Below are 17456 nucleotides of genomic sequence, written 5' to 3'. Positions count from 1 at the left end.
CTAATTTATATTTTTTACGATGTCTAAATAAACACAATTAAAATTAATAGAATATCCCAGCAAGAGCTTGCGGTAATGAGTTGTATCCATAGAGAAAGCCTAATATTTAGCTTATAAAACAATAAAGTTTTAATTTCTAATCACATTTTTACTTGACGGATGATATAATTAAATGCGAAAATGACATTCCTCAAATTTTGAAGTATAATTAGTGGAAAGTTATAAGTTTGTTAACTTTTTCCACTAATTGAAAATTCCTCCTACTTACTTACTTACTTACTGCAATTACTCGCTGACGAGTATTTGACACGCATCCAGACACGGCGTTTCCTGTCATGAGCTTCTCTGTGACTGAAAAGCCCGATATGTGATATTATCTCTCTTCCGCACTCCGAACATTCAAAAATCACATTATTTTGTTGCTTCTTTACTTTTTGGTTGTCGTTGTTAACTGAGTTTCAATTCTTCCCCATTGCATTCTATTGTGCGCTGCTTCTTCCCTCTGATTCTACATGCTTACCCCTTTTAAGTTTTCATGGAAAATATCCTCGTACCTTTTGGGTTTTCCACCCCGTTTCCTCTTACCGTCTACAAACTTACCGAAAAGAAGAGATTTCGGTAGGCAGTTTTCTTCCATTTTGTATACGTGACCAGCCCTGAACGCTTTATAAGTGCAACAAAGAAGATATGAAAATGGCACGTCGTAATATTAGATACACCCTTTCTAATGCTAATCTTATAGCGATGTTATCCACGTAAGTATATATGATCTAGGGTAAAATATCAGAATGTATAGATAGTAGAGCATTTAGTGCATAGACGCTCGTTTTTGAAGCCACGTTGTAACCAAAATAATTCGTAATTTGATGTCATTTTTTTCTTTAATAGTGTAGCTTAGGTAATTTTTTAAATACTCGGAAAATCAGTGTAATAAAAACAGTGGCAGCCACACGTTTGTATCTTGTAGCCCAAATAATTCGTAATTTGTCGTAGAAAATACTTTATTGAGTTTATTGAATTCTTTTGGTGATAGTTGTTTTGTTCTTATTAAATTAATTATTTCTCTTATTAATAACGTTAGAATCTCGCAGTCTTTATGAACCTGAGCTTTCTAGCTCCAATATTATTCCCATTTAAGTATCACAGTCATGTGAGCAACTTTACTACCTTTATTTGTTTCATAAAAAAGTAGCACAGGTTATTGAAAATAGCGAGGTTTTATCTTTACTCATCTAATAAGCAAAAATAACCAAAAAGAAATTTATTGGTACTTAGTTGATGGCATTATTTAGAAACTAAATCTATATAAAAAATCAATTCATTTAATTTCCTACATTATTTCTTTTCCTATACTGGACATAAGTATTATTATTTTTATACATCTTTTCATTAATCTCGGTCTCTATGGTATAACTTGTTCTTGTAATTCCCCTTCTGGCAACTTTGCCAATCTAGATCTATTTTAATAAAGAAAACCAATTTATCACTTCTCCTTTCCCGAACTGAACTGGTTGGTACAGCTGCTCGAAAAACTGATAACGACAGAGACTGATTGCATTGAATTGGATAGATTTCTCGATTATATCTACTACATGTCGAGCTTTAGTTGAAGAAAGCTTTAAAGTAGGGTATAGCTAGTGCATCTAGCCAAACCAAACTTAATTAACAATAATAACAATCTTAATAATAGAAAACTGTAATAGAATATCTATCAGCGTGGGTAAAAAAGTCGACCATTTTTTTTCATTTTATACTATGAAAAAAAGGTTGGTAGACCCCTCAAAAAAATTCTCTGGAAGTATGAGCTTTTAATTTTAATAAGAAGGTCCTCCGTCTTTAAGTTTCCTATTTTTTCGTTTATTATTAGAAGGAAAAATTTATATCCCGGTATCTATTATTTTGAAAAAATATCTCGTCTCACATATTTGTAGGAACTTTTTAAATTGTTGAAATTTGAAAGTTGTTTTCGAAAACTGTTAAAATTATTGTGCATTGAAGTTTGACGATGAATATCTTTTAAACGGTTAATTTAATCGACTAATCATAGGAAACCATTTTTGTAGAGCAGTAAATTTTCTACAAAACAATGAGTGGCGCATTTCACAATGATTTTTTGTTAACGAGTTATAAAATTCATAAAAGAAATCTGTCTTAAAATAATCAAATTTCAACCCTTAGTAACTTTCTAACGGTGAGGTTTAGAAAAAAAATTGTAAATGACCTTTTTTAGAGAATTCAATTTCCTGCAAATATGTGGGACGAGATATTTTTCCAAATGGTTAGATACCAAGATATGATTTTTTTTTCTAATAATAAGGAAAAAAATAGAAAACTGAAAGGTGGGAGGACCTTCCTATAAAAAATTAAAAGCTCATAATTGGAGAGAATTTTTTTGAGTGTCTACCAACCTTTTAGAGCCTAAAAAAAATAGTCAGTTTTTTTGACCCACCCTAATATGTATTGCCTTGACAAATTGTCTCAACGATGCGGTGTAGTCAATGTAATTTCTCATTTGCCCTCTCTTATATTAAAGTTAATTTTATATTACTGAAATTTATCTTGTCTTTCTCTTTTTAGCAAAATTGTGTAGACAGTTTAATACCGATTAAGTGTCGTCTCTTGGTATTTTATCAAACAAGGCAGAATCAGACCCTATGTTGATTTAAAAAATAAATATTGTTTTTACGTAAGTAATCTCCCTACGAGAGGTGGCACATGTTTTTTGAAACATCCTGTATATTGCAATGCCTTCAAAAAAAAGGTTTTTTAGGTTTTAAAAAATAACTGAAGCTTTAATTAATACCATTTTGCCCCCTTGCTTTACAAAGTGTCTCTCAGGTTCATATTCTGCAATCATAATTTCACGGTATATTATTCTCATTTATTTAAATATGAATTAAGAAAAATAAGATAAGAATAATAAGATTTTTAATGTTTTCATTGTTTATAGAGACTATGAAACAAAATTTTTAATAATAACACTAAGTTAAAAAAAAATAACTTAGCGATATGAAATACAAAAAAAATAAAAAAGTGATTTTATTATTCTTCTTTTGTCTCAATATTTGACTAGTATCAGTATTCCACTTAATAAACAAACCGAAAACAAAACGTTTTCGGAGCTTTTCTTTATCAGTTCCTTTAGCATTTTTTAATTAACAGCAGTTTTTTGATGTAATTAACAAGTTTTCATGGTCATCAGAACAAAGCCAAATAAGTTAACCCTTTTTTCAGCAAAAATGTGAAAGCATAGGACTTGATAAAAGTATTCTAGAAAAAAATTATCGGGTTTCTTTATAAAAAAAACTGTCTCGCAAAATTTACTTTTAACATTGAAATTCAATATTGTATCCACAAAGCTGAAGGTAAAATTTTACAATATACAAAGTGGTCGAGTATGTTGTAGCAATTTTTTTTTAGTCTAAACTAATTACTTATTCGAAAAAAATAAAGTATCATCACAGTATTTTTACTTATAAAACTGTATTTTAACAAAAAAAAGCAAATTACGAATTATGTTATAAATACTCCCAAAATGTACTAAGTGATATAAGTTATTTTACTTGTATGTGTAGTAATAATTTAGAAAAAAACTACTCGTTTATTATAAACTCTAGTCTTAAAATAGGTTATACTTGTACTGAGCAATAAAAAATATACTAAGATTAGATTTACAATATAATTAATTTAATATTTATAAGAATTAAGGTTTTTATGTTGTTTCTGTGAATGCTCACTCTAGGTGGTTGTTGATAGATATTATGCACAATTCTGATTTGTACATACTAAGAATTTTGTAGCAATAAAAATAATTTTAAATTTTTATGTACATATTTATATGATATTAGACAGTAATTTTTATTGTAGGAATAAATAATAATTAATTTTGTAGTCACATTTTTTAATAAACATATTTTGTGTTAACTTTTCGTGTTTTTATTTTATATTAATACTTATTGAATATATAGGGTGAGAGAGAGAGAGAGAGAGAGAGAGAGATTCACGGCGGTGGCACGTTAGACGTTTGTGGAGAACCGGTCATTATTTTCAGTATTACAGTGTTGCCGCATCATTTGAAAAGTGATCTTTCTTATTTTAAATGAAACATCCAGTATATTCTTACTTTTTTGAAAACTATACCTCTCTCTAATAATTTCTGAGGTAAAAAATAAAATATGGGTAAAATTGACAAAAGCATTGGTAAAATAATTTAAAGAGTTAAACATTTTTAAAGTTTTTATTAATTTGTGTTATAAGTTAACGAAAGTAGATATATTCGAACTGTCTAAAGAAACCGACTGGATATTACACAGGGAGAGCGAAAATATTACTTAATTTTGTTTGTTATAAACTTGCTCGAATATTTATTATTTTAAATTCAACCCTATGTAGGTATATTATTTAAAAAATCTGTTGATTTTTTAAATAATAAAAAAATCAAACCTGTTGATTAATAAAAATGGTTTTCAACGATATAATATCATATTCCTATACCTAAATCTTCCGGTTTTTTCAGTAGAGCTATTTAAAAATTAATAATTCCATTAATATAGTCCCATTTCAAGAATTTCGTTGCCATTACAATTTTAGAAATTTAGCACGTAAACTCCAATTTATACTTATAAAGTTTAAATATTTGTCATGGTAACAGTTTTCTTTAAAAGAAACAATTATTATCTTTTAAATGGCTTTACTGAAGAAACCAGAAGGTTTAGGTATACGAACATAATATGTCGGTGAAAAGCAATTTTATTAGGGTTTCGATTTTTTAAATAATATACATAGACTTGAATTTAAAATAACAATAATTTTTTATAACAAACGGAAATTAATTTTTCTCGTCTCTTTTCTAGTAGCCTCAACCGTTTGATATCCAATCAGTTGACTTAGACAGATCGAATATGTCGACTTTCCTTAACCCATAAACCAAATATTAGCTTTCAATATACCGCATTTATGATTTAACCAATGCTTGTTCAAGATCATGTTTTTGTCTATTTTACAAATGTTTTATTTTTTATCTCGAAAACTATTAGGGATTGGTATAGGTTAATATAATATAAAAATTTTGAGATATGGAAGTAGTTTCAAAAAAACATAATAATATACCGGGTGTTCCATTTAAAATAACAAAGGTGCTACCACTTTTAGTATGGAACGGCAACCCCAAGTAGCATTTGGACGTTATCTAACGTCGGGTATACGTCGCGTTCAATAAACCCGACGTCGGGTACCAATGTCGGTTCGACCGCCTTGTTTTTTTTCTTTTTTTTTCTATGAGGAGGGAAAAAATCTTCCATAAGACACCCATAGGTTGGGTAGTGCCGGATTCCTACCGGCTAAAAAATCCCTCCTCGTTCAAGAAGGTTCGACCGCCTGACGACCCTTATTTGCACCTAAATGGGGAATACATATTCGGGTCGCCTCGACGTCGGTATCTGACCTAATAGGGAATGTAATTTTACCAATTACCAACGTCATATTACGTTGGATTTCAGTTACTTAAAATTCGTCGCTAAGCACTTACGTTATGTTTGGTTTCAAATTCGCTACCAAGAATACATAAAAAACTAACCAAATTACCTAATTACAAATGGATTCATAATCACTCCTCGAATATAACTATAAGTGCCTACGTAATTTCATATTATAATAATTCTGAATCATTAATCCAGACATCAGTTTTGTCAACGGAAGTCACTTTTTTTATATATCTGATTAAAATACTCCGAAAAACAACGAATGCCTTCAAAATTAGGTAGATTTATGAAATAAAAATATCTATAAAAAAGAAATTCGCAAAATATATTTTTTTATTTTCTAGCTGGTTTAATCATAAAACTGTACTGTGGTTCCCCCAAACTCAACCTTATCAATATTATTCTACTAGAATTCGGAATGTGAATATAAATTTTAAAAACAATAAACGATTTTAAAATGGCTGGGGAGAGGATGGGATCTGCTGGTTTCCTAAGCTAAAAAATTGGTCAAGTGCGAGTCGGACTCACGCACGAAGGGTTCCGTACCATTCATTATCTATAAACGCATTATTAAAAATTATATTAATCAATAATAAATATGTAAAAAGTAAAAATAAATATATAAAAATATGTAAAAATTAAAAAAAAATCATTAAAAAAAAGTCGCCTCAGTACGATTCGAACCTGCCTTGCTACGGCTCAACGCCTCAACGCCTGCCAACCGAGCACTTTATTATTATTCTATTTAAAATTATTACTTAAACGATAATGTTTAGTAAAAGTACATTTATTTAATTCTGTTTTTAGTATTTGTTCTTATAGCGGCAACATAGATACATTATCTGTAAAAATTTAAACTGTCTAGCTATAACGGTTCATAAGATAGACCTTTGTGACAGACGGACGGACGGACAGCGAAGTCTTAGTAATAGGGTTCCCGCTTTTACCCATTGGGTACGGAACACGGAACCCTAAAAAAAGAAATTAAGATGCACCAGTGTAATGCAGCATCTCTTCCGGATAAAAAGCATTCGTGGGTGGAGGCAAGACATCACTACTACTATTATTATTTTGCAAACGCCTCGACCACTTTCTGTAAAATGTAGATGAATGTCTAAATTCCTTTTTAGTGTTTTTTAGGCATAATAAAAAAAATAAGTTTGTTTACAAAAACTTTATTAGGTTATGTCCATTAGGTCGCAAATGCTACTTAATGGGTTGTATTTACGGACGTAAATAGAGATAGGGGAGACCGGTATCAATTGTAACAAAATTTATATTTTATTTTTTTGTGTCGATGATTAAAAAAATCTTGTCTACTTCTGTATGTCAATAATTAAAATGGTACTTTGCGAACACAGTTTTAACAAATATATGGATGAATATTGTTTCTCTCGTGAAGAAAATTAACAAATATGAAGAAAAGTCGAGTGTTACTATTAACACCGGGAAGGTGTCAAATGTAACGCTCACCGTCTCAATAGTAACATGAAATATACTACAGTTTTAAAGTGAATCTGGTAAAGATCGTAGGAATTTTTCAACACATTTATTGCAAAAACAAAAGTACATGGATAAAGAAATTCACAGGATAAAAAAATTAAAAAAATTGGGAGGGAATGATAAGAGAGTGATGAAATTTGATTTACAAAAATCTATTACTGGAATAAATAGGTGAGAAATATGATTGTCTAGAATCAGTAAAACTCTATTTTCTTCACTGGGTTTTGCATATTTTGCAAAATGTTTGATGAACTGAAGAAAATCTTCCTCCTGCATCCAACCACTTTTGTTCCCTCCACCAATACTACCCTGAGAACCATCTCTTACAAAACGTTCATGGTATCGCTTTAACGGAAATATGAACATTGGTGGAATGCTCTGCCCAAGGGCATTTATGGCTATGCACATTGTTACCAAGGAACCTTTTTCCTGAGATACAATACCGCCAACTTGTTTTATACCTTTTTTTGAAATTATTTTACCAGGTTTTTGCACTGTAGTGCAGTCAGTTTCATCCACATTGTAGATATTGTTTGGAGTAAACTGATGCCTATCCATTACCATTGCTTAATTGTCGAAAAACTTCTTTACATTTTCCCGGTTAAAATTCATAGAGCGAGCAAGACTAGTTGATTCTGGCGTACGTATTGACAGTTTATTATTTCGTTTTAAAAACGCCGTAAGCCAGTCTTCGGTGGCCATTTGCTTTAGTTCCCATCCAGTGGGAAATTTGCAGACATTCTGTTTGGCAAATTGATATGCCAATTTGCGTAACTCCTTTGGTGATAATCCAAAATAAAGCTTTGCAGAATCCTCGCAATACTGAGATAACTGCTCCTCTTGTTCTCTTGTGAAGACTTTATTATGAGGTTTATAACCAATTGTCGGTATGGTATTATTTTTCAACGCTGCTACAAAACGATACAATGTCACATGACATATTCCATAATCTTTTGCAACTGATCTTATAGACAAATTTTCATTTATTATTTTATGTGCGGCTCTTTCAAATAATTCTCGGGGAATTTCGCCTCTATTCGTTTTTCTTGGCCTCGGTTTGACCATTTTTTCACAATATGTGAGTTATCCTACAGTAAGAGCAATATATTAGCGGATTGTTTATTAAAAATTAACAGTGGCTACCGAACTGGTGTCAGTTGTAACATGTTACAAACGACACCTATGCAAATGTTACCACCGACACCAGGGCACATCAGAAAATACCCGCGCAAATTATTTATACATAACCTCAAATTCATAAACTTCAATATAGCTTGAAATGTTCGTGAAGAAACACTAATTTTAGCATACTAAACAATTAGGACCTGTACGTAATCATAAACGAACGATTTACATTTTGATAATAGGTAAAATACTTACAAATTAGTATTGAAAGCATAAATTCACGACCATACACGAACAATGAAAATTAAATGACTGTTGCACTGTTGCCGATTCAGTCGGGTGTCTAAACGAACACGACGGTGCAATTAGTTGTTTCTTTCGATAACAGGTGGATCTGCAAATACGAGTGTTATAATTGACCCCTGTTACAATTGATACCGGTCTCCCCTACATAAATTAGGTTATAAATATGAACATAAAATACGGACGATTATCAGTGAGACGTATCCTATTCGGATAACGGGTAGACGTCGGGCTAGTTCAAGTATATGTACGTTGTGCAAGCGAACGTGGGAACGACGTTGGGAAATTAATAAAAATGGTACGTTGTTATTTTGTACGTCGACAGATCGTTGGATTTCCTGACTCGGATCCAACGACGTCGATTTTAATAGGAAAGCGACGTCACCGGTCGTATCACCAGCACCCGACCTAAATTTGCACAAAGTCTGACGTCGCTTCAGGGCAGATTTAGTTCGAAGTCAGATAGATGCTACTTGGGACACTGTAACTCTAAAAATAATTTAGACAGAAGAAGCAGGTGTCTTCTTCTGGCAGGCAAAGATCAGATCTCTGCAAAAATCCAAATTTTCAAAAAAATCTTATCACCGGTTCTCTATAAACGTCTAAAGTACCATGGCCGTGAATCACCCTGTATATATCAAAGGTAAGTAAAGATCATCCACATCCATACTGTATGTTTTGTAATTAATATTAATTAGAGATATCGCCTATTCAAGTCGCTGAAGCACAAAATAATGAGCATATCATAATTAATAATATCAAAGCAATACAACTATTGATTACTGACAATTATACAGATAGTGTCAAACAGCTTTTGAAATCTAATATAGTTGTTTCTAAACATTTTGTATTATATTAAATGGCACGTGTCCGATATTTCAATATTATTAATATTCAAGTTAAAAGTTATTTTCCATTTCTATTTTGATTAATTTAGTGTTTGATATTTGATATTTTTTATAGTTATATATTTTTAATTTATATGTAAATAAAAAGAATTAAATATTAAAAAAAATACAAGAAATGTTAGGGTTGCCAAACAAGGCAGATTATACAAAATACACAAAAAAATAGTCGAAAGAAATGAAATGCATATATCTATTTATTTATTTTTGATTATAGTACAACTAGTTTTTACATATTCGTATGCATTTCTCCGTATGTTAATACAAACTAAATATTCCGTTTACAGTATACAAATAGCATCTTGTGTTAATCTAAATAAATTAGTCTTTTAGACTAATCACGAAATATAACACGAATTTTCACACTACTTTTTCAAAAACTTATATAACAAATGTAATATCAGGCAAAACGTTATACGCTATTAAAAATAAAGGCACTGAAAGTCCAAAACACATTTTTTTGAAAAGGCGAATCATACTTTTTTATATTATGATGAAGTCCGATAGACAAGCTACATATTCTAAGGCTTTTTTTTCGTACAACAAAGAGGTTGAGAATCGTACATTTTTTATATTTTCCTGTATATTTAAGAAAACTTTTTAGAACTGCCCGTTTACCGAAAATTTTCCCACGGTATATTTTCTTAGGTATATATTTAGGTGCCCGGTGGCGTAGAGGTACAGCTCTCGTCTACCAATTCAAAGGTTGTGGGTTCGAATCCTACAGCCGGCATTTCATCAGCCGACTATTTTTTTAATAAAATAAAAATAGTTTGGGTACCTCCGTCGACTCAGCCTTAAATGAGTACTTAGGATTCATAATCCTGAGGTAATAATAGGCGGTTGAAGCGTAATGCTAGCCACATCACCTTCCTTTGTATACCGAACGGCTCTAGTATGGCAAGCTGTACTTTGCTACTCCCAAGACGTTAAACGCTATACGGGAGCTATTATTAATAATTATTATTATTATATATTTTCTTAAATTGTGATCTTACCTTGGTTACGGCACTAAAAAGGATGCAAATACAGGAAAAATCAGGTGGCTCTTATTTTTTTTTAAATAAATATATTTTTTAAAATTTCTCTTAAAAAAAATTAAATAACTCCGTTATTTTAGACTTATTTGTAAAACGGCAATAAGAAAATCTCTTTCTTTTATCGAGATCTACCAGCCCTGAAAATATTTGCACTTATTTAAGGCTCACACTGTATATCTTATTTTGTATAATTAAATTTCAAAATAAAATATTAAAAAAAATAAGTTAATTTTTGTCATGACTAGTATGTAGACTGTTTATTCCTTTATGGGTCCTTATTGTACTACTATTATCGTAAATAATATTGATCATACTCAGATAGCGTCAAACTGTGATACTGTGATACTATAATAATGTGATGTACATACGACTACTTACCTATTTTTCTTGTTTGTTTTTCTTCCTCTACTTTTTTGGGTTGGGTTTGATCTTTTGGTTTTTGATCTTTTGTCACTCAACTTTAAATGTTTACGTCAATGTAGATTTCAATTTTCAATTGTAAGAGTGATCCCTTGACTGATCCCCTGTAATAATTGCATCGTTATCAATAATGTGTTGTCCATGGCTAATGATCCCGGTGATCAATGCCTAAGAAAAAAAAAAAATTATTACCTTAAAAATGTAGAAAATTAATTAACATTCTTCCTTACTGTTTTTAATTAGATTTATTTTTAAAATATAAAGAATTTTTTGCTTAATAATTCTTTTTAAATACAAAGTAGAGTGATTAATGAAAATATTATTTCCTTCTAGTTACACAACGATTAAGGACAATATCAGTTTTTAACTGTAATTTATAGCTTTTCATATCTTAATATTTACCACGAGAAAGTAGTTTTATCCTGTTTGCATTATTACATCAACTGCCCTTTTGCATGTCTTGGTGTATCATGTCATAAATGGCCATAATGCACTTTGGTATTTTAGAAAATATCAGATATAAAGTGTATTGAACTGAGAGAATATTTAGGCCAGTTTTTTTTTTCTATTTATCTATTAGCAAAAAATGTATAGACTTAACAGACAACAATTTAGCTTACGTGTTTAAAAATGTAATAAATTATATTGTTCTACGTCATAGATATATCTTTATCCAATATAATTATATGATTGTTGTTTTGACCCAATATACAGGGTGGTCCTAAGTGTATTCCGGAAATTTTGGCAGCATATTCTGCAGATGAAAATAAGTAAAAAAGTTCGTTCTAAAATGCTCAGTTTCAGTGATGTATTATGGTGTAGAAGTTTCAGTTTTATTTCGATTTTTCTCAAATTATTTTTGAGGTAACGTTAATATTTGGATGAAAATTGGTATCTGGAATTTTTTTGACATGAGAAATAAAATTCCTACCTGTATACAGGGTGGTCCGAACTGTATTCCGGAAACAGCGGCAGCATATTCTGCAAATAAAATTAAGTAAAAAAAGTTTGTATAAATGTATGTCCTAAAATGCTTAGTTTTGAAGATACAGAGTGTAGGTAGGTGTAGGTAGTTTCATTTTTATTTCGATTTTTTCCAAAAAAATTCTGAAGTAACGTCGATATTTGAATGAAAATTCGTGTTTGGATGTTTTTTGACATGAGAAATTTGATTTTGATGTCAATATGACTCCTACTTGTAGAGGGCGCCACCTACACAATTTTTAATTAGTTTGAAGAGCAATAACTTTTTGTCCGTACCTGTATAAAACTAATGAGTAAAAAAATATACATTTACGACGTTTTTTACTTAGATAAAGGTCTCATGGTAAAAATCGCAATGAGTAATGGTTCTCGAGATATTTGAAATCAAAATTATCAATACCTGTCGCCATTGGTATAAATTAAACATGTTGACTAAACAGTCATTAGACTGAAATCATAAATTTGAAATAGTTTTGTGCCAAAAGTTCAAAAAAAACTGTTATTGATGAATGTTATGAAAATTATGATTAATTTGAAAAAATAAAGTTCCCAAATTTATCATTTCAGTCAAATAACTATCCACTCATGTTTATTTTTTTGTCAATATTGACTATTTCCATTTTAAATATCTTGAGAACGGTTACTCGTAGCCATTAAGAGACATTTTTCACGTAAAAAATCACGGAAATGTATATTTTTTCACCCAGTAGTTTTATACAGGTAGGCACGAAAAGTTGTTACGCTTCAAAACAGTTAAAACACATGTAGGTGGCGCCCTCTACTAGTAGGAGTTATATTGACATCAAAGTCAAATTTCTCATGCCAAAAAACTCCCAGACACCAATTTTCATCCAAATATTGATGTTACTTCAGAAATTATTTGGAAACAATCGAAATAAAAATGAAACTTCTATACACCCTATTCCTTCGAAACTACTCGTAAGTATTTTAAGACATACATTTATACGAACTTTTTCACTATTTTGAAGGGCGGTATCAATTATTCTATTTTTATTGGCTTATTTTCAAGTAAAAAGCAGACACCAGATAATTTTCTTGTACCCATAAGTAATCCATAATGTAACTTTTCTTACATTTTTTTATTATTTTTATTTGTTTTATATTAAAGTAAGTTTATGTAATCTAACTCGGGGCGTTTCATTTCAATAATAACAACTGTATGTTTTAAAAATTATATAATTAGTATCATCATAAACAAGCAGAATAAGATCCAGAACAGACCAGAAAAGAGTTACAGATTTTTAGGCAGAGGTTGGGCCGCAATAAAGGTAAGTAAAAGACTTGTCCAACTAACATCAAGACAAAACATTAAACATACGTCCCAAAGAGTCGTTGCAATTTTTGATTCAAGTTCTGCCTACCGCTCAATTAAATTATCTTGGTTATTATAAGATAGTCACGCTACCCAGAACGAGTGAAGAATCTGAAAAGGTTTGTCACAAATGTTTTATCAAAAAAATAACAGTATCAAGTATATGCAAAAAGAAACAACTATATACGGAGCAAAAATGTTTTAAACAACACTTTCCTTTCTTAAAACCGGCCTTTTGCATAAGAAATCGCATATGCAGCGGCTTGCTTCAGGAAAGAATAGAATATTCGGAAAAATCACATCCCGCACGTTCTTCCAGTATTCAATACATTTATCAGATGCCAATTGGCCTACTTGTTTGAGTCGCAGCCTGGGTTTTAAGATGGAGGATGGAAAATCCGTAAGTAAGGGTGTCAAGGTCTCAACCTGATTCTCAAAAAGCAGTGGTGCAGGATGTCGACTTGCATTGACCCAGATGACCAGCTGGTGTTGGAGAAGATTTAGAAAAGTTTGATTGAAAATGGTTTGGTGATAGCGATAATATACAGGTTGTCCCAATATTCTGTATACATAGAACTACTACGTAATTTTGGAATTAAAATAAGTTCATTTGACACAATTTACGTATGTAATGTAGGTATCTATACAAAGGTGCTTCGTTTGTCCGCTAGAGAGAATCAATCTTTACTAAAATAAACACATTTTTTCAAATATTTTAAGAACCGTATGGTAACATTGGTAATTTATAAAAGACATAGCTTTGTAATAATGAATTAAATAATATTATTTGTTTATTTCAAAACTGTAAAAACATTACAAAAAAAGGACAAGAACGTTTTTTAACCTAGTCACGGTTAGAGTGGCCTATTGTTATAGTACGTAATAGAGTTGATAATGGTAGATATTCTCAATCTTGTCATATGGTTCTTCTTTCTCTTTCGTTAATTGAGTCAAATCTATTGCATCTTGAGTCATTACACAGTCTATAACCCATCATACCCCTGTTGTAGAGGGGACAGGGTATTTCCCATCCTCCTCTGACAACAGATGTTCGTCCTCCGAGGGTACACACCCTTCCACGGTTGGAGTTTAGCCCTCCGTGCCCTTCACAGTCGAGGAGCTTGCCTCCGGCTAAGATACCCGTGAGGTGTAGGCTGGAGGATCTGTCCACATTTTCTCCACCTCTTTAACTTGGGCCCGTATTCTGTAACTTTGGCATAAAAACGTTACGCTTTCAAAGCGGTGAGCGTAAGTTGCCATGCGAATCGTGTTCTGGATACGCGTTGAGCAGATATTGGCAACATCACAATTTCTAATGTAGCTAGTAGTCAAAAGTTGATAACTGACGGATGCAACAATGAAAAATGTCAATGTTACGTGAATTTCATGACATATTGTTGAGTTATATCAAAGTAATTTTTCTATGGGTATGTCATTATTCATGTTATACGAGCGAAGTTTTGAAGAATCTTCTCAGCATTTTCGATGTTTTGAACAATATTTATAGCTGCCAAGTTGTAAATTATCAATTACTTATTGAGCACTTAGCGTTTTCAAAGTTACAGAATACGAGCCCTAGTCTCTCCTTAGACGTGATACCGGTGTTGTCCCGTATCTATATATAATAGAGGATATGTCCCTCTTTCTCTATTGCCTCCTTGGATTTGAGGTCAATTCATATTGTGAGGACTTTGTGATTTAATTAGAATAGAATACCGCATACACCGCATATTGTTTATTAAATATTCCTATAAAACATAAAATCTGTTTATCTGAACGTATATTTCATAATATTGTACCATAGTAAGACGTGTTATATAGTGTTATAGCAGGCTGAAGTTGGTTTTTATGGTATTCGCATGATATTAAAAAATATAATAAAAGTTTTATTCCAATTTTATGATTTTTCTGTATTTTAAGATACCGATTATTTATTGGTGTCAAAACACCCCTATTTTCAAAGACGTTTAAGTTCGTGATAAAATAAAAAAAATAGCCCGCACAGCTTTTATTCAAAGTATTTTAGAAAACAAAAATAAATTAATTATAAATATATAAACAGTTATTATTTAGATCAACAAAACTCACCTCCTTAACAGCATTTAAAGGACAAAAAGGGCCATTTCTACCGCTTCCCCGTTCAAAATATTCTAATAATGTTGCAATGCGTTTTTTGCAACAGTTATCTTGTACACTTTGCATTAAAAAAGGTTCTGAAAAAAACAATGTTTGAATGCACAATTCATTTAAATCACAAACTCGTAATGCAAAACTAAAGTGTCAAAACAAATGAAAATGTCAGAAAATAAATAAATAAATGTGGCAACTTGACTTTTTTAGGGTTTCGTACCCAAAGGGTAAAAACGGGAACCCTATTACTAAGACCGTCCGTCCGTCTGTCCCTCCGGCCGTCAGTCTGTCACAAAGCTCTATCTTATGAACCGTTATAGCTAGACAGTTGAAATTTTAACAGATAATGTATCTATGTTGTCGCTATGAGAACAAATACTAAAGACAGAATTAAATAAAAGTTTATAAATAAAAAAGTACTTTCACTAAATATTAAGTAAGAATTTTACACAGAATATTTCAAGTCCTTAAGTGGCCGCGTGGTTAAAGGCGTTAAGCCGGGTTGTCACTGCGCGAAACAGTTTCGCGACGCGAAACGGTTTCGCGAAACTAGCCTCGCTTCGTGTATACTTCGTACTCACCCCGAAACTCGTTTCGCGAATATGTTTCGAAGTGAGCCAGCGTCAGTCGGTTTTCGTTCGCGCATCAAAAGAGTTTCGTCTTCCGTGTTGCTCAGAGTGTGAACGTGTATCGTGTGTTTCGCGCCAGAAATGAATCAAGAATCATTGTCTCGCGCAAACTGGCGGTTCACCACTTGTTTCAGCTTGGAACACGAAACGTATGTTCGTTGTCCGAAACACACTCGCGAAACATTTCTCGCGAAACATTTTTTCGCGAAACAATTTCGCGCAGTTTAGGACATGAAGCACAACCCGGCTTTAGGACTTGAAGGCGTTGATCCGTATTGAGGCAGGTTCGAATCGTAGTCAAGGCGACTTCTTTTTAATCTTTTTTTTTAATTTTTACATATTTATTTTTACTTTTTACATATTTATTATTGATTAATACAATTTTTAGTAATGTATTTCTTAATATTTTTAAATTAATTATACACGCATTCAAAATTTCAGCTAAATCGGAAAAAAAGTTTATAATAATACAGGGTTGTTCACCACATACGACACGGAGCATTTTAGCTAAATGATTAGATTTTTACAAATTGTAAGTTTTGGGTTCGTTGAAGGACTATTAGAGCTACAATTTAAAAATATTTTTACAAGATACAGAGTGTGCCAAATATGTAAAAAATATTATAGTTGTATTTTTTAAATGAAACACACTATATATTATACAATTTTTAGATTCTACGAATGAAATAAAGGTAAATTCGATTAAGGTTTATCACACTTAAACCTTACCGTTTTTGAAATATTTTCAATTTTGTGAAATTGCAGTAAAAAATTTAAGGCTTCATTTCTCCAAGGGTATCAAAGTTTTTAATACTACATATGTACTGAAGATTATTTATTGATCAGATATTGTGTTGCGATAATAAAAATTATACTTCCTTATACAGAGTGTCCAAATATTTATGTTAAATAATGCCTAGCTTTAAACGGCTGTAACTTGTTTAATTTAAATGGAACACCCTGTATATTATACTTAATTCATATGCACTATTTAATTGTCTATCAAATTATATTATACCGTTTTTTACTTATCTCTTCAAGTTTTCGTAGAAAATGCCTTTTCTTATAATTTAGACCTCATTTATCACTATACCCATGGAATATTGACATTTTAGATTATTTTTAAAAATGTAACAAATTTTGAAAGAGTACAGATACTAATATTGTCGATATAGTTCGATTATTTCATTAAAAAATTAAAAAAAAAATTTAAATATTATTTGTTAAAAAGGACCAATTAATATGATCCTAGTATTCAGACTACATTAATTGACTGTTTACGTTGATTAATCAATACTAAAAACTAAAAAAAAATCCAAATTCTAAAAAACTGAATTTTACATGTGCAAAAATAAATTTTATTTTAATTTTTCACGACTGCTTATTGTCATAACAGAGACGTTCATTTTCGTAACTTATTATTATATTGATTTCTGAGTCAAATCCACATTTATTTAGAATAATTTATTAATTAAAATAGTATGTAATTAACTAATTTTTGTGAGGAAATTGTATTTAATAGGTATACTCTTTTACAAAGATTTAAATAGTTTTCTGTTTGTAACAAATGGGCTTGCAATATTATTATTTTTGAATAGTATTTT

The sequence above is a fragment of the Sitophilus oryzae genome, unplaced genomic scaffold (assembly GCF_002938485.1).
Source record: "Sitophilus oryzae breed Bouriz unplaced genomic scaffold, Soryzae_2.0 scaffold_1716_pilon_pilon, whole genome shotgun sequence".
Classification (NCBI taxonomy): Eukaryota; Metazoa; Arthropoda; class Insecta; order Coleoptera; family Curculionidae; genus Sitophilus; species Sitophilus oryzae.
This window is presented reverse-complemented; position numbering follows the sequence as displayed.